The sequence below is a fragment of the Ceratotherium simum genome, chromosome 1, assembly GCF_057802395.1.
Source record: "Ceratotherium simum simum isolate JZ-2026a chromosome 1, ASM5780239v1, whole genome shotgun sequence".
Lineage (NCBI taxonomy): Eukaryota > Metazoa > Chordata > Mammalia > Perissodactyla > Rhinocerotidae > Ceratotherium > Ceratotherium simum.
In genome coordinates this window covers 85833031-85857797 of record NC_141900.1, presented here as the reverse complement: position 1 = coordinate 85857797, position 24767 = coordinate 85833031, and the positions used below count along the sequence as shown (strand labels likewise).

General features: G+C 39.3%; 1 protein-coding gene and 1 pseudogene across 5 annotated transcripts in view; one reads left to right on the top strand and one right to left on the bottom strand.

Moving 5' to 3' along the window:
- The window catches only part of NRF1 (nuclear respiratory factor 1), a 130736-nt gene extending 112140 nt beyond the window's left edge, over positions 1–18596 (bottom strand). For 3 of the 5 annotated variants that reach the window (XR_015552176.1, XM_004418692.3, XM_014784897.2), the window contains exon 1: positions 18494–18596. The gene's annotated coding sequence lies outside the window, so the exon portion shown is untranslated. Of the gene's footprint in view, positions 1–3781; positions 3871–18493 lie in introns of all 5 variants that reach the window. The other 2 variants (XM_087430591.1, XM_087430604.1) reach the window with 2 other exon arrangements.
- LOC147918270 (uncharacterized) lies at positions 17462–18466 on the top strand (annotated as a pseudogene).
- Positions 18597–24767: the final 6171 nt, after the last annotated feature.

Below are 24767 nucleotides of genomic sequence, written 5' to 3'. Positions count from 1 at the left end.
GATGGCCTTATTTTACATTTCCACTTACAACTCTGTTTGAAAGCAGATTTTTTACTTAGATCAGTTTTAAAACCGTATTTAGTCTTTTTAAGGATGTCATAAAAATAAGATTAATTTCTGACTGGTATTTTCCAGCTTGGTGACTTAAAATGATTTCTAACCAGGATGTGACACCCATGACAAGAAGCACACAGAAGTGGCTCACCCAGTAACACCACCCCTGTACTAGCTGCATCCTCTCACATCGTTACATCGGTATGATAATGACCAAAGTTTAGGTAATGCCTATCTTACCCAACTTTTCAGTAGTATCCATTGTAATTTGAAGCAATGACCTTCAAGGACAAAAGGTAAATTCATAAGATGTTTGAAGAAACTCCTTAGACTAGACCCAGTAACTTTTAACATGAAACAAAAAACTGTGTGGTTTTGATGGTTAGAAATGCCTTAACTTATCTCTTACAATATTTACTTGAGATAGGAGGAAGTAGTTTCTTAAAAATAGGGATGAGGGGTCGGGGTGAGGGTAGGGAAAGACCTAGATGGTTTAGAACTAGTACTCTTCCTTCCCATTTCCCCCTTCAATTTTACTGCCCATTCCTACATCCTAGCCCTAAATTAGAAATAGACTGTAACAAATAAATCACCTGAAAACAAAAGGAGGAAGAGCACTATTTAGCAAATTTTGAGATTATCAAAACATAGCTAGATGGATTGAGGCTTCCACACTAAAAGAAGAGGGTATATCACACCATCTTATCACCCAATTCCTTGACCAAAAAAGAGAAGAATAGTCCATAACCACACTAGGGTATTCACAGGACAGGTTTCCTTAAATGGGGAAATTACTCAAAACTTATCTACCTAGATCTGTAGCTTATATGAACACAGGACTTTTCTTCACTATTCTTCATAAAAAGTGATTTGTTTTTAATATTCACCTTCTGCAACTCTTTTTGAAAAGCCTGTACTGGATCAAGCACAAGCAGTAACTACTGAAATTTCAATGAGATGCCTGCTTTTCAGATCAGAATCATTTTACTTGAGGATCCTCTCTTGGACCACTACAAATTTAAGGACCCAAAAAGTAGAGGACTCATTAAAAGAAATCTAACAAGGCTGAAATTGTTGGCTCTGTAGGTACTTGTACATGTGTATCCTTTTCCTGTGCGTTTCTGAAATCAGTCAATTCTAATTTCAATATCACCTTATATTTAGTTATTTTTTCATCATTTGCATTTACTGAGCGTATTATCATCCACATTCCATTTATTCACCCTATTCTCACAAATGTCTTTGGAAAAGCTGCCTAACCAAGACTGCCTGGATGGATGTAGGCAGCTATATAATTTTACTCACCAAGTTTTGTCCTGTTAAAACGTCATCATATCACATTCATCAAAAAAAAATTCTTTGAGCACCTTTTCTTTGTAAAATCCTGGACCAGAAACCGAAGGAGGACACCTAGAGGATTAGTTTAACCCTCAAACAGCTTACAGCAGCAGTTCTCAAAGTGAACCATGGAACCCCGGATTCCCTGAGACTTTTTCAAGGGATCCATGAGGTCAAAACTATTTTCACAATAACTAAGACATTATTTGCCTTTTTTCACTGTCTTTTATTTGAACTTATAATGCAAAAGCAATGGTAGGGTAAAACTACTAGCACCTTAGCACAATTTAAGGCAATGGCACCCAACTGTACTAGTAGTCATTATATTCTTCACCTTCCCATACTCACAGTGGGGGGAAAAAAAAAAGTCAATTTTATTTAAGAATGTGTTAAGAGTAAAAATTATTAATTTTATTAAATCTTCATCCTTGAGTTCATGTCTTTTTACTGTTCTGTGTAACCAAATGGAAAGTATGTATAAAGCACTTCTGCATTCAGAAGTATGATGGCTGTTTCGAAAAGCACATGTACCATGCTTTGAGGTGAAAACTGAATTAGCCACTTTTTCCCAAGGAACACCATTTCTACTTGCGAGTGGCTGATAAACTACATGGTTATTCAGACCTAGGTAACTGACAGATATTTTCTCAAAAATTAACAAAGTGAGCCTGTCACTTCAAGGAAAACAACTGACAGTATTTGTTGCCAATGATAAAATTAGTTATTTCAAGTGATAATTAGTATTTTGGAAAACTTGTATCTGCCACAGTGAGCTTGATAGCTTTCCATTACTGAAAGGCCTTTTCGGATGAGATCAGTAGTAGTGTTAATGAATGCAATTTTTGTGTCAACATGTGGAAGATCTGCATAACTCAGTGAACTAATATTTTCCAAATGACCAATGTATGATGTTACAAAATCATGCACAGGTTAAAAGATCCATTCAAAGTGCATGATAAACCAACAGATTTCAATGTAACAAAGTACAGTTAAGGTTTCAGATTCCACACTGCAACTCACCTTTAAGAAATTAATACTGCTGAGTTTTTGGATAATATCAAAGAAGAATGTCCACAATAATTTCAAAAGGCTCTTAAAATACTCTTCCCTTGTCTAACTACATATTGGGTATGAGACCAGATCTTCTTCTTATACTTTAACCAAAGCAACATAGTGCAGCAGATTGAGTGCAAAAGCAGATATGAGAATCTAGCTGTTTTCTATCAAGCCAGACATTAAAGAGATTTGCAAAAACCGTAAAACAAAACCACTCTTCTCACTAAATTGTTTTCTGTTTTGGAAAATACAGTTATTTTTTATAAAAATATTTCACTTATTTTAACATGTAGTAGGGTATATTGTTATTTGAAAATAAGCATTTTTTAAATTTCTGTATTAATTTCTAATACAGTAAATATCAAAAATTATACCCCACATAAACAAAAGCTCTTGAGTCTTCAATAATTTTTAAGAATATAAAAGGGTCCTGAGCCCAAAGATTAAGAACTGCTAGCTTACAGTGTAATGAGAGAGAGGAAAAAAACCCAAATAACCCAAGGTAGAATGCAACGACTGCCACAGCGCTTCTATTCTTGGACATTCCAGCTCTTCCTAAACTAGACCTCTGCTATATACCAGGCTCATGAAATAATTTATTTAGCCCTGCTGTCAATATAATCAAAATGAGTAATTCATTTAGCAAGCATGAAAAGGGCTCAAGCAATACCAAGATAATGTATTAAACCAATTTGAATTGATGGGTTTTTCTTTACTCGTTTTCCAAATAAATGGCCTGAATTAAAATTGGCCTTATTTCCCTGGTATAAACTTAGCCTATAAAGAGAATTCTTTCATAAAAGACTATATAATATACAACTCTCTTGGAAATGCATCCCACACAATCAAATTAGTAATGGAAGCTATGGAATTTGGTTCCCTGCCTCTCAACAATAGGGCAAAAAAACGAGAAATCCTACACTGGCGCTGAGGATCAGGACACAAAACATGTCATGGGGGGTGGGGCGGGGAGCACTTTCTAGAGCACCATATGCATATAAGCAATCATTCGTGTTTTTTAAAAGGAAGACACACACACACATTTTTGCTTAGCCTACCTTGAAGGATACACAAGAAACCAGTAGTGGTGGTTGTTTCTGGAGAGGGAAACTGTGGAAAAGAAACTTTTCACTTTTCACTGAATTCCTCTTATATTGTTTGATCTTTTAACCATGTGCATGTAATACTTATTCAAAAGTAAATATTTTTAAAACACCATTTCTACATCATCCATTTCTCTAGTCTTTTATCTCAAATGCAAATAATAGCAGTAGATACAGAAATCATTAAACGTATATTTGTTAAATAAGCAATGGACACACATCTCATATACCTGACAGAAGCATCAAAAGCAAGATGTCCATCAACCTGGAAGCGGTCAGCCTCTGATTACCTGAAGGAGTATCTAGTGATGCCATCCACCTGTGCAATATAATTGACACAGTTGCTACTTCAATGGTAACTCTTTTCCTTTTCATATTCACCACAGCATTTGTTTTAAGAAATATTCTCTGAACAGCACCAAAGTAGGTTAAATTTAAAGACTCCTTTAAACCATGTAGCAACATTAAATTCAGCATTAACTTACCTCCTATTATGCACTAGGCTCTGACTTGATAATGTAACATATGTAACACTTGACAATGTACACTTGGATCTAAGCACTGAACTGCACAATAGAGGTTTAATAGTGACACCAATGAAAAAGATCTGGAGGTTTTAACCAATTCTAAGTTTAATGAGCCAATCTTATGATGTGGCTACAAATAAACTTAATTCAAACTTGGGCTACATTAATCAGAGTGGCTACACAGTGCCCAGAAAACAGAGAAATTGGACCCACTGTAGTTTGTACTTATCTGACCAGTCCCACAGCTCATGCTGGGTTCTAGGCCACACATGATATCTAGGGACCCTGAGAAAGTGCAGTAGAGTCAGTGTAGTTTAAATGTGGAACGCAACATTTAATGAGTCAACTACCATGTGTCAAGTACTTCACCTGAATTGTCCTTAAATCTTCACATATCAATCATGTAGGCATTATCATCCTTGTTTTAAAATTAAGGAGATTCAGACTCAGAAAGGTTAAGTAATATGCTCAAGGTTGCAGAGCTAGTAGGTGACATTATCAGGATTTAAACCCAGAGCCCCTGTAGTGGGTTGAGTGGTGGCTCCCAAAAAGATATGTCCACATCCTAATTCCTGAAACCTGTGAATGCCACCTTCTTGGGAAAAAAGATTCTTTCAGATGTAACTAAATTAAGAATTTTGAGATGAGGAGATCATCCTGCATTATCCAGGTTGGTCTTAAACGACAAGTGTCCTTATAAGAGTGAGGCCAAGAGAGACTATAGAGACAGAATGGAGGAAACAATGTGCCTGGAGAGGCAGAGACTGGAGTGATGTTAGCTACAAGACAAAGAATGCCAGCAACCACCAAAAGCTGGAAGAGGCAAAGAACAGATTCTTCCTTAAGAGCCTCCAGAGAGATTGTGGCTCTACAACACCTGATTCCTGATTTCTGGCCTCCAGAACTATGAGAGAATAAATTTCTGTTGTTTCAAGGCACCAAGTTCATGGTAATTTGTTATGGTAGCCCTAAGAAACTAATACAACCCCCAAACTCTATCTTTCCAACATACCCCATTACCTTTCCAAGAAGGCTAAAGGATCTAGGGATTTAGGTATGGCCTACCTATGTCGTTGGTACGGCCACATTAAGGAGCTTTGTCTTCATCCTAAATTCAACGGGGGATGTGATCAGACTTGTGAATTTAGAAAAGATCAATTAATTCTGCCTGCAATGAGAATGGACTAGTGCTTAGCCAGACTGAACGCAGGTGGACCAGTTATGGGTTATTGCAACAGTCCAAAAGAGAAACAACAGCAACTTAGACAAAAGTGATAATGGTGGAAATGAAGAAGACAAATGGAGTTTATGGACAAATGGAAAGACCAAGGTTTCAGTTCTGAGAAACTGGAGGAAACAGTGGTACCCTTCATTGAGGTAAGCAAGAGTGGAACATGGCCAAGTTTGAGATGGGAATTTCATTTTGGGATGAAGTGCATCTGAAGCATCCAAGAAATGTCAATTAGGCCACTGGATATAGAGTTCTGAAACTACTAGTAGGCCAAATCTGAGTAGGCGGATTTACACGGCACAGCTGCACAACCTTTTTATCTTTAAGGGAAAATAATTATTATTCTTTAAAAAAAGATAATTTTCTGGATAAATTCTTAGACTCATACAACCTCCCAAAAGTGAACCAAGAAGAAATGGAGAATCTAAACAGACCAATCACAAGTAAAGAGATTGAAGTAGTAATCAAAAACCTCCCAAAAAATAAAAGTCCAGGACCAGATGGCTTCTCCAGTGACTTTTACCAAACATTCAAAGAAAATTTAATACCCATCCTTCTCAAACTATTCCAAAAAATAGAGGAAGATGGAACACTTCCTAAATCATTCTATGAGGCCAACATCACCCTGATACCAAAGTCAGACAAAGACAACACAAAGAAGGAAAATTACAGGCCAATATCGCTGATGAACATAGATGCAAAAATCCTCAACAAAATATTGGCAAACCGAATACAGCAATACATTAAAAAGATCACACACCATGATCAAGTGGGATTTACACCAGGGACGCAGGGATGGTCCAACATCCGCAAATCAATCAACGTGATACACCACATCAACAAAACAAAGAACAAAAACCACATGCTCATCTCAATAGATGCAGAGAAGGCATTTGACAAGATACAACATCCATTTATGATAAAAACTCTCAACAAAATGGGTATAGAAGGAAAGTACCTCAACACAATAAAGGCTATTTATGACAAACCCACAGCCAACATCATACTCAACGGGGAAAGACTGAAAGCCATTCCTCTGAGAACAGGAACGAGGCAGGGCTGCCCACTTTCACCACTCCTATTCAACATAGTACTGGAGGTTTTGGCCAGAGCAATTAGGCAAGAAAAAGGAATAAAAGGAATCCAAATAGGCAACGAAGAAGTGAAACTCTCACAATTTGCAGATGACATGATTTTATATATAGGAAACCCTAAAGAATCTGTTGGAAAACTATTAGAAATAATCAACAACTACAGTAAAGTCACAGGGTACAAAATCAATCTACAAAAATCAGTTGCATTTCTGTATGCTAATAACGAACTAACAGAAAGAGAGCTCAAAAAGATAATACCATTTACAACTGCATCAAAAAGAATAAAATATCCAGGAATAAATCTTACCAAGGAGGTGAAAGACCTATACAATGAAAACTACAAGACATTATTGAAAGAAATCGATGATGACATAAAGAAATGGAAAGACATCCCACGCACATGGATTGGAAGAATAAACATAGTTAAAATGTCTATATTACCTAAAGCAATCTACTGATTCAATGCAATCCCAATCAGAATCCCAATGACATTCTTCACGGAAATAGAAAAAAGAATACTAAAATTCACATGGGGCAACAAAAGACCCCGAATAGCTAAAGCAACCCTAAGCAAAAAGAACAAAGCTGGAGGCATCAAAACCCCTGACTTCAAAACATACTACAAAGCAACAGTAATCAAAACAGCATGGTACTGGTACAAAAACAGACACACAGATCAATGAAACAGAACTGAAAGCCCAGAAATAAAACCACACATATACAGACAGCTAATTTTCAACAAAGGAGCTAAGAACACACAATGGAGAAAGGAAAGTCTCTTCAATAAATGGTGCTGGGAAAATGGACAGACACATGCAAAAGAATGAAAGTGGACCATCTGCTATCGCCATTCACAAAAATTAACTCAAAATGGATCAAAGACCTGAAGGTGAGACCTGAAACTATAAAACTCATAGAAGAAAATATAGGCAACACACTATTTGACATTGGTCATAAAGAAATCTTTTCGGATGACATGCCTACCCAGACTAGGGAAACTAAAGAAAAAATAAGCCAGTGGGACTTTATCAGATTAAAGAGCTTCTACAAGACAAACGAAACCAGAACCAAGATGAACAGACAACCCACCAGCTGGGAGAAAATATTTGCAAAACATATATCTGACGAGGGGTTGATCTCCATGATATATAAAGAACTCACACAATGGAACAACAAAAAAACAAACAACCCGATCAAAAAATGGGCAGAGGAAATGAACAGACACTTCTCCAAAGAAGATATACAGATGGCCAATAGGCATATGAAAAGAGGTTCAACATCACTAATCATTAGGGAAATGCAAATCAAAACAACACTAAGATATCACCTCACGCCGGTTAGAATGGCTATAATCACCGAGACAAAAAACAACAAATGTTGGAGAGGATGTGGAGAAACGGGAACCCTCATACACAGCTGGTGGGAATGCAAACTGATGCAGCCTCTATGGAAAACGGTATGGAGATTCCTCAAAAAATTAAAAATAGAAATACCCTATGATCCAGCTATCCCATTACTGGGAATCTATCCAACGAACCTGAAATCAACAATCCAAAGAGGCTTATGCACCCCTATGTTCATTGCAGCATTATTCACTACAGCCAAGAAGTGGAAGCAACCTAAGTGTCCCTCGACTGATGACTGGATCAAGAAGATGTGATATACATATACAATGGAATACTACTCAGCCATAAAAAAAGACAAAATTGTCCCATTTGCAACAACATGGATGGGCCTGGAGGGTATTATGTTAAGTGAAATAAGCCAGAAAGAGAAAGACAAACACCGTATGATCTCAATCATACGTGGAATATAAACCAACACATGGACAGAGAAAACTGTATTGTGGTTACCAGGGGCAATGGGGGTAAGGGGTGGGCACAAGGGGTGAAGGGAGACATATATATGGTGGTGGACAAACAAAAATGTACAACCCAAAATTTCACAATGTTATAAACTATTAAAACATCAATTAAAAAAAAAAGTAAAAAAATGGATGAAAATAATTTTAGTATATTTAACCCAAAACATTCAAACTATGATAATTTCAGCATGTAACCAATAAAAAGATTATTGAGAAAAAAAAAGATAATTTCAAAATCATGCTATCCTAAAAGACAAGAATCACTCCTGTACCAAAAGCCCTAAATTAATACTAATTGAAAATTATTTATTTAAACGACATTGGATACATAATACCACTCATTTAGCCACAAAATAGATTTCTTCAGATCGAAGACAATCCATCTTGGTGGATTCTCAAGTTAGAATTAGCTACTGTTCTCACATCTTTCAGACATAAAAACTGAAGACAAACGTTTAAGAGACAAAAAATTTGTACTTTTTATTCCCCAATTCTCCACCTCCTTCTACATCTGGAAGAAAATGATATAAGCATCTTAATTGTCAAGTATAAATGATAAAGTTTTTCTCCTAGAAAAGATCCTAATCTTCCTATTGGAAGGGAAGAGAATAAACAAATCAGACTTTTTTTCTTCTGACACATATCTCCACAGGCTTTATATTATATTTAGATGAGAAATGACCAGATTACTTTAGATATTAATTGCCGTAACTAAGGAACTATTTACCCTAGATTTGCTTTCCATTTTGTATAAAAAACAAAAACAAACCGGCTACCAGAGAGATTAAAGACAAAATTAAATGTGTAGGCAGGAAAATTGGGTTACATTACTAACTCTAAAGAGAATGCACTTAAAATCTTTAAGGAAGTTAACTTTGAGAAAGATCCAGTTATTCTTTACATAAAATTAGAATTTTATATATATCACATACTTCACTGAGCGGAAGCATGAATTAGATTACATAGCATTTTATATTTGCAAATATAAATACTTATATTTTATGTACATAAAATCTTTTGAACTCCCCACAGATAATGCTAAAAAAAAACATGCATTTTTAACACCTTGTATTATACTATTCCTGCTTCTAATACCCAATTTGCTCTTGATGGGAATATAACAATTCAGAAGGTCCCAGGGTAAAATAAAAGACCAGTACTATATTGAGACGAACTTGTTCACTTCAGTAACTATCCTGCAAATAGGAATCTTAGCTTAGGAAGCGTGAGGGCAGAGTGGAGAAAAAGCAAGTTAATGTGTGAATGAATTTGAGGTTAACCCAGGATTTAACTTTCATTCTTCACTAAGTACGTTTTCATAGGCAGGCCCTTCCGCCCATACTCCAAGTTACCCTCACCTCAGCAAAACCACACAGAGCATGAAACAGACAGTATGCACTTCCTGGACAAACTTTTATTTGGAGAGAACCTTTTAAACATCTTTTATATTTCATTAAAACAAATGGATCTATAACTGCCCCATTAAGAATGTTTCAGGGCAAAAATAGATAAATCAAATATTCTTAGGCATTTTTGGTTCAAGACAGTATGTGCAGTATTATTTCATATTATCATATACAGTATGTATATGTAGTGTGTGTGTGTGTGCACGTACACACATGTATACTTAGGAAAATATCTAAAACTATATATATTAAAATAGTGTTAATTATCTACACATGGTAGAATTACAATTATTTTTAACTTTCTTCTCTTTGCTTTTCTACCATGAACACGTATAAGTACCTTTTTACTTTAAGAAGAAAATTCATATTTATTGTTTAACATGTCATAACACAGACTCAGAATTAGTTTTATAAGGAATTTTTATTTAGAAGAAACTTTAAATATCATTTCTGTCCTCTTCATTTTCCAAGTGGGGGAAAAGGCTCAGTGAGGATAAGTGACTTAGCACACCCAAAATCTGATAGTGAGTCCTTAGGGCCATAATTACATTATTCATATTTATGTTTATTTTTTCTGATTAGAAAATTTAATGCATTTTCATTAAAGACAATCTGAAAAATAAGGAAAGATACAAGAAAGAAAATAAAAAACACTTATACACTTATAAACCAAAGATAACCACTGATTTGGGAGTTTTGTTTGTTTTCTTTCTAAAATTTTTCACCATAAAAATAATACATTTTCAATGCAGAAAAACTTAAAATATAGAGCCAAAAATTAAGGAAGACAAAAATTTTAACACCCAGTCACATAACCGGTGATAGCAGGATTATTTCTTCTTTAAACTTAGTACCTGAAGCCAGTTTTGGGTCAAGAGACTAGTTCTATGATGGTGTTTTTATTTAGCAAACCTTGGTTGGCTCTTTAATTTATGGGTCATTTTTATATGGAAGATCTATTACGAAGAATTTTATTTCATAACTGTTTAATGAAAGACAAAGAACCAAAAAAAGTAAGCAAAGAAAATACTCCAGTTGTATTTAGGGATCTTCTTTGTAGATTTAGTGAATGTGAGGATAATCCACAAATACAAGCTAATTACGAATTACATAACACAAATTTCCTATGTTTAAGATTACCTAATATATTTATTCATATCATTCTTCTATTTACCAATACTTTTACAGGGTATCCTATAAAATATTGCCAACAAGTGGGGCTGGCCTGGTGGCATACTAAGTTCACACACTCTGCTTCGGTGGCCTGGGGTTCGCAGGTTCGGATCCTGGGCACCGACCTAGGCACCACTTATCAAGCCATGCTGTGGCAGGCATCCCACGTGTAAAGTAGAGGAAGATGGGCACGGATATCAGCCCAGGGCCAATCTTCCTCAGCAAAAGGAGGAGGATTGGCAACAGATGTTAGCTCAGGACTAATCTTCATCACCAAGAAAAAAAAAATTGCCACCTGGCATTAATTATAGAAAAAACATCACGAGTTATGAGCAAATATATTCATAAAAACAAGCTAATCAAACTCAAAATAAGTTACTGAACTACCATTAACTCAATTAACAAGGCATTAAAAAATACTGTTTATTTCATCTTTATCTCCTTTTAAAATTTCTACCTTCTACATATATTATAATGCACATAAATGTGTTAGTACAATAGCATAGGAACATCATTTGTAAATAAATGTGAATCAAAATGTGTGCTCAAATTTTTACTTGGAAGCGTAACAAAAGTTGGAGATCACTGCCCGAGCATCTAGGGCCTAGCTAACAAAACCGTCTCCTAATCCAATTTCAAAGATCCAAAGATTAGAGGCAAAAAGTAAAAATGACCATTTATCTAAAATTTCAGAAGGAAATATTTTGGGAATCAAGTTCTAGTATGGAGCATTACTAAATAATTTGCTTAGATTTCTAAATTTTATTAATGACTTAAGAAATGTGAACACTAGCAATTTGTTAGTACTAATTCATATTAGATCTCAAGGCATTCCATAATTGTCATATTTCAGAAAGACCCTATAAAATAGGCCAATGGTATTTTCATTTCATGAAAACTGAAGCAAGGAAAATTAAGTAAGGAAAGAGTAAATGTCTTGCCCAGATCATTAGATTGAAACATTTGTGCCTTTTAGAAATTTTCCAAAGTATAAGCAACTCCCAACCTAAACATGAATTTTTCAGTGCAATCTATGAACCATTTAGCTTTCTTTCAAAACTTTCTCTTTAAAGCAATAAGAATTTGATCGCCTCACAAAGCTTATCGTATATAGTGCATGAATAGTCATATACTAGTGTGAATCCTGGAGTATAAAAAACCAAGGAATCCAGAAGACTGGCAAAATTCTGAAATTGGTTAAGCTTTGCTTTGGCATTCCTCCCACCTTCCTTCTGGTGTTCCTACTCCTGTCTCCTAGAGGTGCCTCACATCTTCCCAAAATTCCTCACCTGAGACATCTACTCAAAATTTCTTTCCCTTCATCTATCCCAGTCAGTCAAGATAACTGATTTCAGCCAACTAACACAATGAACATTTGACTTAGTCATTAAAATTGCTGAAAAGTAATTGACTTTCTGTGTGAAATTCTTGACTTTTCTGTGTGTCAAGAAACCTTTGAGAATCTTGTACAAGTTATGGACCCTCTCCCCAGAAAAATCACATAGGCACACACACAAAATTTTTCATACAATTTCAAGAGATTCAGGGTCACACAGCCAAAATATATCCATGAACCCCAGAACTATAAAACCCAGGTTAAAAACCCCTGCACTTAACAGGTAAATATCATAAACCTCAAAACCCTTTAAGAAGAATTTGCATTTTAAGAGACTATAAACTCAGATACCCTGTACTATATACTCAAATACATAAACTCTAGTTGTTAGAATTTAAGTCATCTACAGCTTTTGTCCTGTAATCCCCATGAGAGAAGGGGAGTAACAGGACCTATTTCTAAGCACAGGTCATCTATTAAATTGAGTTTTACATAGGCCCTACCACTATATTCAATAATGCTTTAGAAATCTATTGTGTTTATCATGATTCCTGGCAAAACAACACATACACACACAGAAACACATTCATAAAATTTATTTCTTAATTGCCAAATCTAGTTTTTATCCTAATGAGCTCTCTGTAGTATTTTGCATTGCTAAATTCTGTTAAAATTCCCTTAATCCCTATCCTCAGCTTCTTCAACCCTACACCATTTATCTTATCTCTTTAAGCCATTCTTTTTCAACTTTCCTGATAGGCCCCTCTTCTTCCACTGGACCCTCAGATGTAGATGCTACCCAAGTTTGCCCTTAGTCTTTTCCTCACTCCTGATATACACTTTCACAGTTTCTATATGATATTATGCTAATGAATGCAAATCTCCTAACTGATCCTCACTCACCCTTGAGCTCCAGCCCAATCTTCAGGTACCTAACCTATTTGACATATATTGATTCCCATATCTAGAATCATACCCTATCACCTTCCTCCTCAAATTCTGTTCTTCCTATACAATCCCTATCTTAATTAAAGGCATCATCATCCATTAGCCAACTATAATCTTTAACTCCCCCATGCTCTTCCCAATCACGTCACAATCTCATCAGCTACACTTTCTACTATTCCCCAAGTAGAGCAAAATCTACTTGCTATTTCTCAAATCAGACTATCAATACCCTTCCTCTAGCCTCTTCTTCTCCATGAGTAAAACAGCTACTCATCCTTCAAAGTCCTCCTAAACATCCCCTACATGAAGTCTTTCCTAACCTCACTTATTCTCCCTGCATCACTCACCCCCTCCCCAGAAGGAATTCCTCTGTCCCTCTATAATCGCACACCACTCTTTCTTTACTCTATCTTGGTTCTCAACAAGTTGTATTATAGTTAATTGAGCTCTTCTCTTTTCTCCCCTATAGACAAGGCCCATGATTTATTTGTTACTCTAGCACCTAGCACTTGCCTAGAATACAATATGTCTTTAATCAACCTCTGGTGAATGAACGGCAACACTTCAAAGTAAGGACACAATTAAGGTATTTCTCAATGGAGGGTATGCTTCATCCTCTTTTGAATATCAAACAAGAATTAAGTCCCTGGGCCGGCCCTGTGGCCTAGCAGTTAAGCGCACGCACTCCGCTGCTGGCAGCCCGCATTCGGCTCCCGGGCGCGCACCAACGCACTGCTTGTCAGGCCATGCTGTGGCAGTGTCCCATATAAAGTAGAGGAAGATGGGCAGGGATGTTAGCCCAGGGCCAGTCTTCCTCAGCAAAAAGAGGATGATTGGCATGGATGTTAGCTCAGGGCTGATCTCCCTCACAAAAAATAAATAAATAAATAAATAAATAAATAAGTCCCCTAGTCCCTAGCTCCCCACCTCTAGCCCATTGCTTAGTTTTAAGCAATGTTTCATGGGGACATTTCCTCACTTCCTCTTGTTCTTTGCAGGTTTAGCTGCCAGCCTAACCACATTAGCATTCAGTAGCAGCAGCAAAATAGACTCCCCAAGTTCTAAAAAGCAACGACTTTACAATTACCAAGAGTAAAATACCAGCTCGGTTTTTAAAATGGTCTTAACGTTTATACAAAGCTCATTCTTCATGATGATTTTGAAAAAGGCTTGGCATAGTTTATCCAACAGACACTATTTAAGAGTTTTTAAGAAAATGTCCACTTAAACTGTCAAACTTTTCACATTTGTAACCATAGAAATCAGCATGCATGAATTAATCTAAATACTATGCTTATATACTAAACAATACACTATAAACAGCAGTCTAAATCATCAAACTGACGACCCATACAAAAGTAGCTCTTAGCTTCTTTTAAAAATACTACACCTCCAAAATTTCAGTGAGCATCCCAATCCATTAAAACTAGATTCTTTTACCTATATATCATTTACTCTCCCCCAACACACAAACACACACGCTTCCCTTATTAGACATGACTTCCTCAAGAAATTATCTGATGGCTCAATAGCAATTGGATAAGGCAGGCTACCAGGTCTTGGATTCTGGAGAAGATTCCTTATGGTCAGTTATTGTCTAAGTGACTACTGTTGGTGACACAATACAGATTGGCCTCAAGGGATCACAAATGTGGTAGGCCTGCCTTAACTGTGCCCTCGTTTTTTGTTTTTGTCTTTTTTAAACATACTAGAATATCTCTATAAAGTTGTTATTTCTCACTTTTCTTCAGTTCATATAAATGTTCACATTCTAGGACATTTTAGGCAAAAAGACCACATGATGAAAAGGGAAAAAAAAAAACACACAATGAAACCTTTTTGAAGCTTCAGTAACTAAACTGCATCCAGTGGGGTCAAAAACACATCAAGCCGAATTCTGAAATGTACTTCAGTAAAAAGATACACTCCACATATATAATCTACTTATTTTCCTTGAGCAGTCAAAAATTCTTTTCATTTTCTAAGTTTTGTCCATATTACATCAAAATACTTCAAATAAAGCATTCTTGTTGCTCCAGGATTAAAAGTTTCCAATAGCTCAACATGGTTGTAATCTTTCAGAAACACCTGAAATTGATTTGTTTTGCCTCCTTTACTATTTCTCTTCTAGCCTGTTCACCTTAGTAGAATTTTGATGGATAAGAGTGCTAACTGAAAAGCCAAGAAAGTAGATAATCCACCCCCTAGTTAATAAGGAAAGAACTACATGATACATAATGCACAAAAATTAACATGCATCCGGAGCCTCAAAAGACAGTGATTGCACTTGGTCTAAATAAAATGTTTCTAAAATAAACTTAACAAGTGGGTTTCTTTTTCATTGCTGTTTTACTAAGCATTCATGGAAAATTATATTTGGGTAAGCTGAAAACACTAGCTTTAGTTCTCAAGGAAAACATCAAATAGAGAGAAAATGTCCTTTAGTATAAAACATTTTCTGAAACGTCTTTTACAAAACCAAAGATTGGTATTTATTTGTAAGGTTGATTTTCCAAATACTATTTATATATGTATTAACAAGCATCACAGTCACACACATCTAAATTCAAATATCTAACTTTCTGGACTAATTACAGCCCCAGAGTGATACAGTGAAACTCAAGGTTAGAGAAGACCCTTCCGAGACTCAACAACCTACAGAGTCCCCCTTTACCCTCCAACTTTTCACAGTGGCACTGAACGGATGAACAAGCCCGCTGCAGCATGAAGCACTGGGCTTGCCTCAAGATATCTGACAGTAGCTAAATGTATGCAATAACTTCCTGTTCTCCAGAGGACTGGAGGTTGTGCTTCTAAAGACTGATAGTTTATAGTCCTTCCAGAACCCAAAAGATCAGCACACCTTTTCAAATACTTGTGAAAAAAATTTTAATTTCAATAATCACTGTTCATCATTATTATTCTCCAACAAACATTTACTGAATGCCTTATTATATATAAGAAAAAACATATAAAAAATTTAATCCCAGACCACAAGGAGCTTAATGTCCCTTAAATGTCACCCATTTGTGATTATTTCCCATAAAATACTTCTTGAAGATAACCCAGGGTCTGGGTTTGCTTGAACCTACAGGCGTACAGGCAATGCAAATTCAGGTATTTAAATCATGGGAAGTTGGTTTTCAGCTCGCTAACAAAATTAAAGATGGATGCATAATTGTGATTTAATAAAACAAAACAACCTACAATTTTGGGTTCCACTGGAATATACATGAATTGGGAGGGAAACCCAAAATCTTTTCTCCTTTAGTCTCTCCTATATCTGGACAAGGGCTCTCATTATCTCTTATCCCTATAGTTACTTTCCTAAATCCAGGAGCTAAATTTCCTTAAAACCTAGTAAGAAAACTATTTCTACGAAAAGTCCTGGCTTGGGGATAAGAAACCGTTTTGGGTTTTTTTTGCCAAATGAGAATATGATTACCGACTACTAAGGAAAAAGTCATTTTCCCTCATATACGTTGAGTTTGAGATGGGGAGAGGGAGAATGCATGTGAGATGAAATCAAAGGACTTCAAAGATAGGAAACAGTAATTCTTAACCTGATGGATTCTGTTGAAAGCCACATCTAACTCTTGTCAGAAGAAAAAAAAAAGTCTCACAAAAAATTCTTCACACAATTTAGGACTCAAGTTAAGAATAAGTATACTACATTACATATGATGACTGTACATTTTCACGCTCATAAAATAAGGAAATTACACTCAGATGTGCAAATAGAACTAGTCATATTTTCACTACCTTATGGGATACCATGTCAAAAACTTTCAAACACAATTCTAGGGAGCCAGGCTTCTACTGAATTAAAAAAAAAAAAAAAAAAAAAAAAAAACCAGCATCTCCAAGGTCCCCCCTCCCCTATTCCCTTGCATAAGGAACAACCCAATAACTTACTGCTCAAGGCCAAAGGAAAAGGAATTTTTTTTAAAAGGCTGGGTCTAGATGAAATGAGAAAAGGATCACCATGAGCGCAGATGATGCATGGGGACAAAAGGTGTGACATGGGCATACCTATTCTCCCGCCAAGCACTGTCTAAACTGACAGGCTCACTCAACCATCTTTCACCTTACAAGTTTCCCAATAGTTGTCTCCACACACTTAAGAAAACGTGAATTTTGCTCTGACCACAGAAAAAATTAAGCACAACTGACACAAGCTCTCAAGTAAGCAATATATTCTAATCTAATGCTTGAGAAGAAGGGATGGAGACCAGGCAACAGCTCCTCCATCTGGCTGGAGCAGATAACATTTGAAGCCCTAAAAATATTAAGATTTTAAAACAACTTCAAGTTCTGATGGGCACAGTCAGATGCACTGTAGAAACTTTGGGACCAGCAGTAACAACACAACAGGTGAGAGAGGCAGTGGACATTACTGCACAATGAAGTGGATAATATGCAGGGGCAAACCCTTGAGTTCCCCGAAAGGCTGGGGAAGGGGGGTAATACCCATGCACAAGGCCATCCAGAGCCCCTGTCTTCACAGTGGCAAAGGTTCGGTTCCTTCCGAGGGTCGCGCCACTCCCCCTCTCCCAGGGGACCACCACCCCAGGCACAGAAGAACCGAGGCCCCTCCACGGGCAGCATCTCAGCTGAGGAAGAAAACACAATGTCGCTCCTTATTTCTGCGTACAAAAGGACTTTGCGCCCTCCTCTCGAACTGCCGCCGCTACCGTCCGGGCCGCCTCCTAACTTGCAAGAAAGGTGGGCAACACGCCATATTCCAGAGTCCCCCAGTCTACCTGGGTAACAAGCCCACGCCACCCCGGCGGGAGGGAAGCTTCGGAGGTCGCCAAAGAACCAGCCTCCTCTCCCGCAGGAGACAGCGGCTCCCGCGCCCCGACCCAGCCCGCCGCGCCGCGCCGCCCGCGGACCAGACCCGGGAAAGGCCGAGGGGGCGAGCAGGCAGCCGCGGCTCCGGTCCCGCGCAGCCCGCCCACCTCCCGCTCCCGGGCCCGGCGCGTTCTCCCGGGTCTCCCGCTCCCGAGCCTGTGGGAAGGCCGGGCCCGGGGTTCCACGGCGAAGAGGAGGCCGCGGCCCCGAGAGCCTCAGGCGGCGGGGGAGGCCGGAACCCTGGGGCTCTCGGGAGGGCAGCGCCTCCCTCCCGAGCCCGCCAGGACGCCTGGGGCCTAGTGCGGCCTGCGCATCCTCGGGGTGGCGGTTTGACTGGGCCGGGCCAGGGCCCCCCGCCCGAGGCGGGCCGAATCCAGTGGGGGCCCAGGCCCGGAGCCGGGGGCGGCAGGGTGCCGGCTGCGGGGCGGGCCGGCCGGCCGGCGGGCGGGCGGCGTGTTGCGGCTGCGCCGGGGCTGAAATAGCTGGAGATTGCGCGGTAGGGCACTCACCTCAGAGCGGCTGCGCTACCGTGGGCCTGCGCCGTGGAGACTGCGACCGCGCCGGCTCCTCGCAGCCTCCTGCCACCAGCGGCAATGGCGAGCGCTGCCGCCTCTGCCGCCGCCGCCGCCGCCGAGGAGGGGGAGGGGAGGGAGAGGAGGCACGCACGCGACGCACGGGTTGGCTTCCCCGCCCGGCGGCCGCCATGATGGGGAGGTCGGCGCTGCCTCGATGGGGCTGGTCGGGAGGAGGATGTGGGCCGGGGTCCCTGTCGCCGCCCGCAGCTTTCTTGGTTCACTTTTCGCTTCAAAGGGTTGGATGGGGCCGGAACCACGAAAGCAACTGAACTAGTCAAATGTGGACGCCCCGGAGAAGTGGCGCAAGGCAGCCCAAGATGGTTGCTAATCTGGAAATAGTAACATTTGTCGCCCCCCAGCCTGGGAATTAGGACCTCCTGAATGTGCCTCGACGATCGGAAAGGGGCTTCCCGGCACTTTCCTCAGCTCTGCCTTGCCAGTCGCATCCTCACCCTATCTGGAATGACCTTTGCTTCCCTATTTCAAACCCTGCCCCGGTATTTAAAAGCAAAAGTTTTAGTACAAGGCAATATATTAATTTATTCGCTTATTCATTCGTTCAGTGAACATTTCTAGAGGGCCCTTTCTGTGCCAAATATTGTTCTGGGCGCGCTGGAGATGCACCTGTTAGGTAGACGAAGTCCTCGCGCTCATGGAGCTTATACAATGAGTGAGGGAGTCAGAAGCAACAGGGACCCCCAAGCAGGTGCCTGTGAAGTGAGGAGGGGTGGATAGTAGAAAAACTAATGTTATGACACAGGATAGGTAGTTTTTGTTGTCCTTTGTTTTGTAAATTGTGTTCAGAAGACTACCTGCATCAGAATCGCTCGGGCTGATTCTTGAAATCCTGGGCCCCAACTGGTGTCTCCAGAATCTTGGAACCTGTATTTTTACCTCCTGCCCCCCTCCATCGCCCACACACACATTCTCCTGGTGATTCTCATGCACACCATAGTTTAAGAACCATTTCATTAGGGAATTACTAAATATCCCAAAGGGTGTCAGAAAACAGCTTAACAAAATCAGGGTGCTTTAATTTTCAATATGATTACATTCATCTAAAAATTCAACATAACCAAAAGCATAATGTCTTTTTATCCTGCATCTTCTAAGAAAGTGAATGAGTGTCACCCATCTACCACCCAGGTGCACCAGCCAGAGACCTAGGAGTGATCAATTACTCCTTTCTCCTTCAAGTACCCATAACCAGTTAGAGCTTTAAAACTATTGTTCCCTGTCATTTCTTACTTTGGTTTAAGCTGCTATTATCTCTAATCAAGATGCTAGAATAGACCCTTCCTGGTCTCCCTGCCACAGGAATTGCCTTCTCTAATCCATTCTCCACCTTACAGCTTGAAGAGTGTTTCAAAAAAGTAAATCATGTTATTTCCCAGCTTTACAGACTTAATAAAATCCCATTAGACATAAATTAACGTCTAAAATTCTTTGAGATGGATTCAGGGCCCTTAGTGACCTCTTCCCCTGCTGCCATCTCTGACTTCAATCTGTCAGACTTCTCCCTCAGGCTACAGCCAAACTGGGAAGCTCACAAGTCATATAAGACAGGAAGTTCTCCCACCTCATGACTTTTGCAAGGGCTGCCCTCTCTGCACAGAACTTTCTTCTCTTCTCTCTACTCCTTCCATTCAACTGCTTAAACCTTCACCTGAATAATTCCTGCTGGTCCTTTAAGGTCTCAACATTAATACCATTTCCTCCAGGAAGCATTCCTTCATCCCCCGCAGATTGAGTGCTTCGGCCCTTCCAGCATCACAGCCAGTACTTACTGCCTGTGTTTATTGAGCCCTCACGATGTGTCAGGCCCTATTTTAAGTCCTTTATAGACATTATCTCCTTTCTCATTTAATTCTCAATTAGGTCCATGAAGTAGGCACTACTATTGTTGTTATCTCATTTTGCAGATGGAGAAACCAGGACCTTTAGGGATTACTTGCCCAAACCCAGACAGTAAGACGTAGACCCAGGTCTGAAAGCCATCAGCCTGACCTCAGAGTTGTGCTCATAACCAGGGTTTTTCAGTTTGCAGGTCGATAGCCACTGATGAAGCACAAAATTAACTTAGTGGATTATGACCAACATTTTATAAAAGAAATAGAAAATATCAGAGAACATCAAACTTAGTAAGTCTCTTGATTTGTGAAACTTTTGTTTCAGATATATATATGTATGTACGTAGGTGTGTATGTTTGTACTGGATCATGATATAAAAATGCATTTCTTATTGGATTACAATTGCAAAATGTTTGAAAGCACTGCATTGCTCCTTCTCCACAGCACTTCTCAGATTATGTGTATCCTCCACAATCCAGCAGCTGTGGGAGGGCAGGAATTTCATCTTGTTCATGATTGTATATCAGCATCTCATGCAATGCCTGGCTCATGGTAGACCTTCAATAACCATGTAATGAAAGACCTCTGTGTCCCCCCTCCTGAGAAATGCAAATTAGTTTCTTAAGACAAATAAGTCTGTGAACCTCAGTTGCTCTGTCCAAAAGGCTCTTTGGATGACCAAAAATTCTAGAATCAGTCTCAGATAAACAGCAGAAAATTCTACCCTAAGAGATTAGAGAACTGGATTCCAATAAAGTTGGATTCTCTTCAGCACAAGGGAGTCAGAAACTGTAGATGATATAATGTGGGAAGAAAACTCCATAAGGTAAGGTATAGGTAGTAACTGCATTAAGAAAGAAGGGATAACTTAAGATGACTTAACCTTGGGGCCCAGAGCAAAGGAAAAAGGAAGCCTAGACCGTTATGAAATGGCTGGGAGCTCAGTAGCCTCGGCATTGCAGGAGATTCCCAACTTGGCTTTGCTTTCAGTAAGCTGATGGTCATTTGATTGACTGATTACCAAAAAATTACAACGTGTGCTAAGAACCAAATGAGTGGTGATACAGATAGTAAACGTTTCCAGAAGTGAAATTATGTGGGAAATTTCAAGAGAACTGAACCTTGATTTGGCCTTGAAGGGTGGGCAAGATTTCTATGAGCATAGAACGGTAAAGACAATAACTGGGTGGAGTGTTTGGAAGACTGAGCAATAGGTGGAGGTGGGAGGCCCATAAGTGTTTTTAGTAAGTGAAGCAGCGCAGTGGGTCTCCGTTTGAGCAGCCAGCATTCAGGCCTGTCTGCAGTGGTTTGCTCACTTCGGGGACAGACCCTCTAAGCAACAGTCGCCAGGAGCTGACTTGCAGGAGGCTTTTAGCTGTAGAAGGTAGTCTTCTCTTCTAGTGTTGCCTGTGTACTAGCGGGAGATGGAGATGAAGAGAGACGGGCCGAGGCAACTGTTTTCACAGAGGACTCTTCAGAATAAACTGATAAACTTCGTGGTGTCCCCAGAGCAGCAGCTTCCCCATCTCTACTTAGGAATGTGCACAGCCCCAGCCCCATAAGGATTAACAGGAACCTGGCACTATGTGAACAGTTCAAGAGAGTTTTGCCTCTTTGGGAACATCAAGGGCTGGCCCAGGCAGGATCTGCATTTCCAGAGAGCACTGGCCCCAGTAGCCACACCCCATGCTTTCAGAGGCCACAGGTCTCAACTAGGGAGGCATGTTGCATCATAACATGGGTTCTGGAGTCAGACTTCTGGTTCACAGCCTGGCTGTACCACTTCCTACCTGTGAGACCTTGGCAAGTCACCCTTTAAGCCTCTGTTTCTTTGTCTATGACATGGAAGTTAAAAGAGATAATACTCATAAAGGGCTCAGAACAGTGCCTGGCACCCAGGAAGCACATGGTAACTACTGGGTATTATTAGCTTTTCCCAATTACCATTAATCATGTAAATTGCTTGGTATGAAATACAGGTATGATAGATGGTGGCTGCTGTGATCATAATGGTGATGATGATGATGATGAATAACTGTACTTGAGCACATGTAATATCCCTGGGGACTCCCAAAAAAAGTTGGAGAGAACATTCAAAGGATACCAAGACAAGGGATTTGTGTAAGGGAGCAGTGTGTAAATGGGTTAGAAATGTCAAGATGAGTTTTTTAGGCCTGAGGATGATTTGGCAGGGAGGGGATGGAAAAGACTATTTATTGTTACTTTTTTAGAAATTAATATTTGATTTATTAAGGTAAGAACGTTTTATGTGTGTGAGGAAGATTGGCCCTGCGCTAATATCTGTTGCCAATCTTCCTCTCTTTCTTTTTTCTGCCCAAAGTCCCAGTACATAGTTGTATATCATAGTTATAGAGTTATGTGTTTTCTACGTGGGATGCCATCTCAGCATGGCTTGATGAGTGGTGAGTAGGTCCGTGCCCAGGATCCAAACTGGTGAACCGTGGGCCACCGAAGCAGAACACATGAACTTAACTGCTACACCACTGGGCTGGCCCCCAGTAACAACTTTTAAAACCTATTTTTCTTTAAGCTTAATTCACCAATTTCATCTATTTATAAATCTAGGAAATTCTAACAATCATTTTCAAAGGGTCCTCCTCTCCCTGAACCCAAGCTTTGCTGATGATCCCCTGTAATATATATCTCCTGCTCCAGACTGTTTCCCGAGTGTCCGCCCTGCATGTGAGACTGCGAACTGTGGTCAGGAGCTCGTGTCACACAGACACTGCAAGTTTGAGAGGTTAAAACCTGGCTTCATTATCTTCCCTCAATGCTGTTCCTCCTCCTAGTGTCCCTGTCTCAGTTAACAGTGTGTGTTGGTTATAACGTCTTAGAGTCTTTTTTATATGACTTCTCAGTTCAAGTCAGCACAAGTTTATGGAGCACTTACTGTGTACAAATTTCCTCGATGCTGGGGATACAGTGGGAAACGTGGGCCCTGTCCTTCTTGAGAGGAGGCTGATTAATACTCCTTCAACTTGACTGGAACTCACTGAACTCCCTTAAATAACTGCTTCATGTATGACTTTGTTAATAAATTTTCCTAAATATTTAAACAGCATTTATTTACATAATATATTCACTTTACCTTTTAAATACTGTATTTAAATGCCTGAACTAACAAACTAAACCTCTTTATATAAATAACAACAACAACAACTAACTTATTGAGCATTCACTAAAAGTCAACCACTATTGCAGGCTCTTGTATGAACTCATTAATTCCCTCAAAACAACCTTATGAAATAGGTACTATTATTATACTCATTTTACAGGTGAGAAAACTGAGGCACGAGAAGTTTGTTACTTGCTTTTAGTCGTGTGTTAGCAAATAGCTATTAATCTAATAACTTTTATAAATCTAACATGTTATAGTGAATGTCAGATTCTCTTTCAATATTTTTTGCAAACTAGTAAAATTCACTAATACAATTCTAAAATCAATTATTCATTTATATATTTTACATTGTAATCACAAGACTAATTTGTCAGATTCTCTAACATAAATTCTCTGAATCTTATAAACATTGAAAATACCAAATTACACAGAATATTACTAAAGTTAACACAAAAATGTGAATACTATGGATTTGATTTATTTCATCATTCTTATTTTTAATTCTGAACCTTCTTAGGATTAAATGATATTTACCATCCCAAGCAAATTCGGGTCACTGCCTCAAGCTGACTGGTCTTACCTTTGCAGGAAAATGGGGTTTACTGTCTCAGCAGGCTAAGGTTGCCTTTTGGCCAGAGATTTTTGGCCAAGATGTGTCAGAGAGATTCTTCTGCCACCACTGCAAACGCACCAAGTCCCTTTTATATGACGCTATGTTAACAGGGTTCTCCCAGACCCCACCCTACAGATTAGATTCCCTTGATGCCTTACCTACTTCTTTCTGGACCCATTGATTAGGTTATGAGGTAGATAATATTCTGGTAATCACCCAGGTTCCTTCCCCTCTTGATTAGATCCAACTGACTTCTTTATTGGATGATTACATTTGGCATTTTTTTCCTATTCTTGCCCTCTTTGCCACAATCCTAAGGTCATTCTAATGACAAAAAAAGGTAGGTTGAGCTAGGCTGTAGAAGGTCCCAATGGCCTGCTTAGGAATTGGGTCTTAACTCAGTAGGCAACAGGTAGGTTTTGACAATTGTGAGCAAGGCACTAGCAAGATCAGAATAGTGTAGATTCATCAGGAACTCAATAGGAGCTGAGCCGCTGGTCCCTAGAGGGCACTCAAGACTCTCCCCTTCTTCACCCTCTCTAGGGTGGAGTCAGAATGGTGAGCAGGAAATTTCACCCCGCAAAAGAAGAAAATGGTGCTAAAAT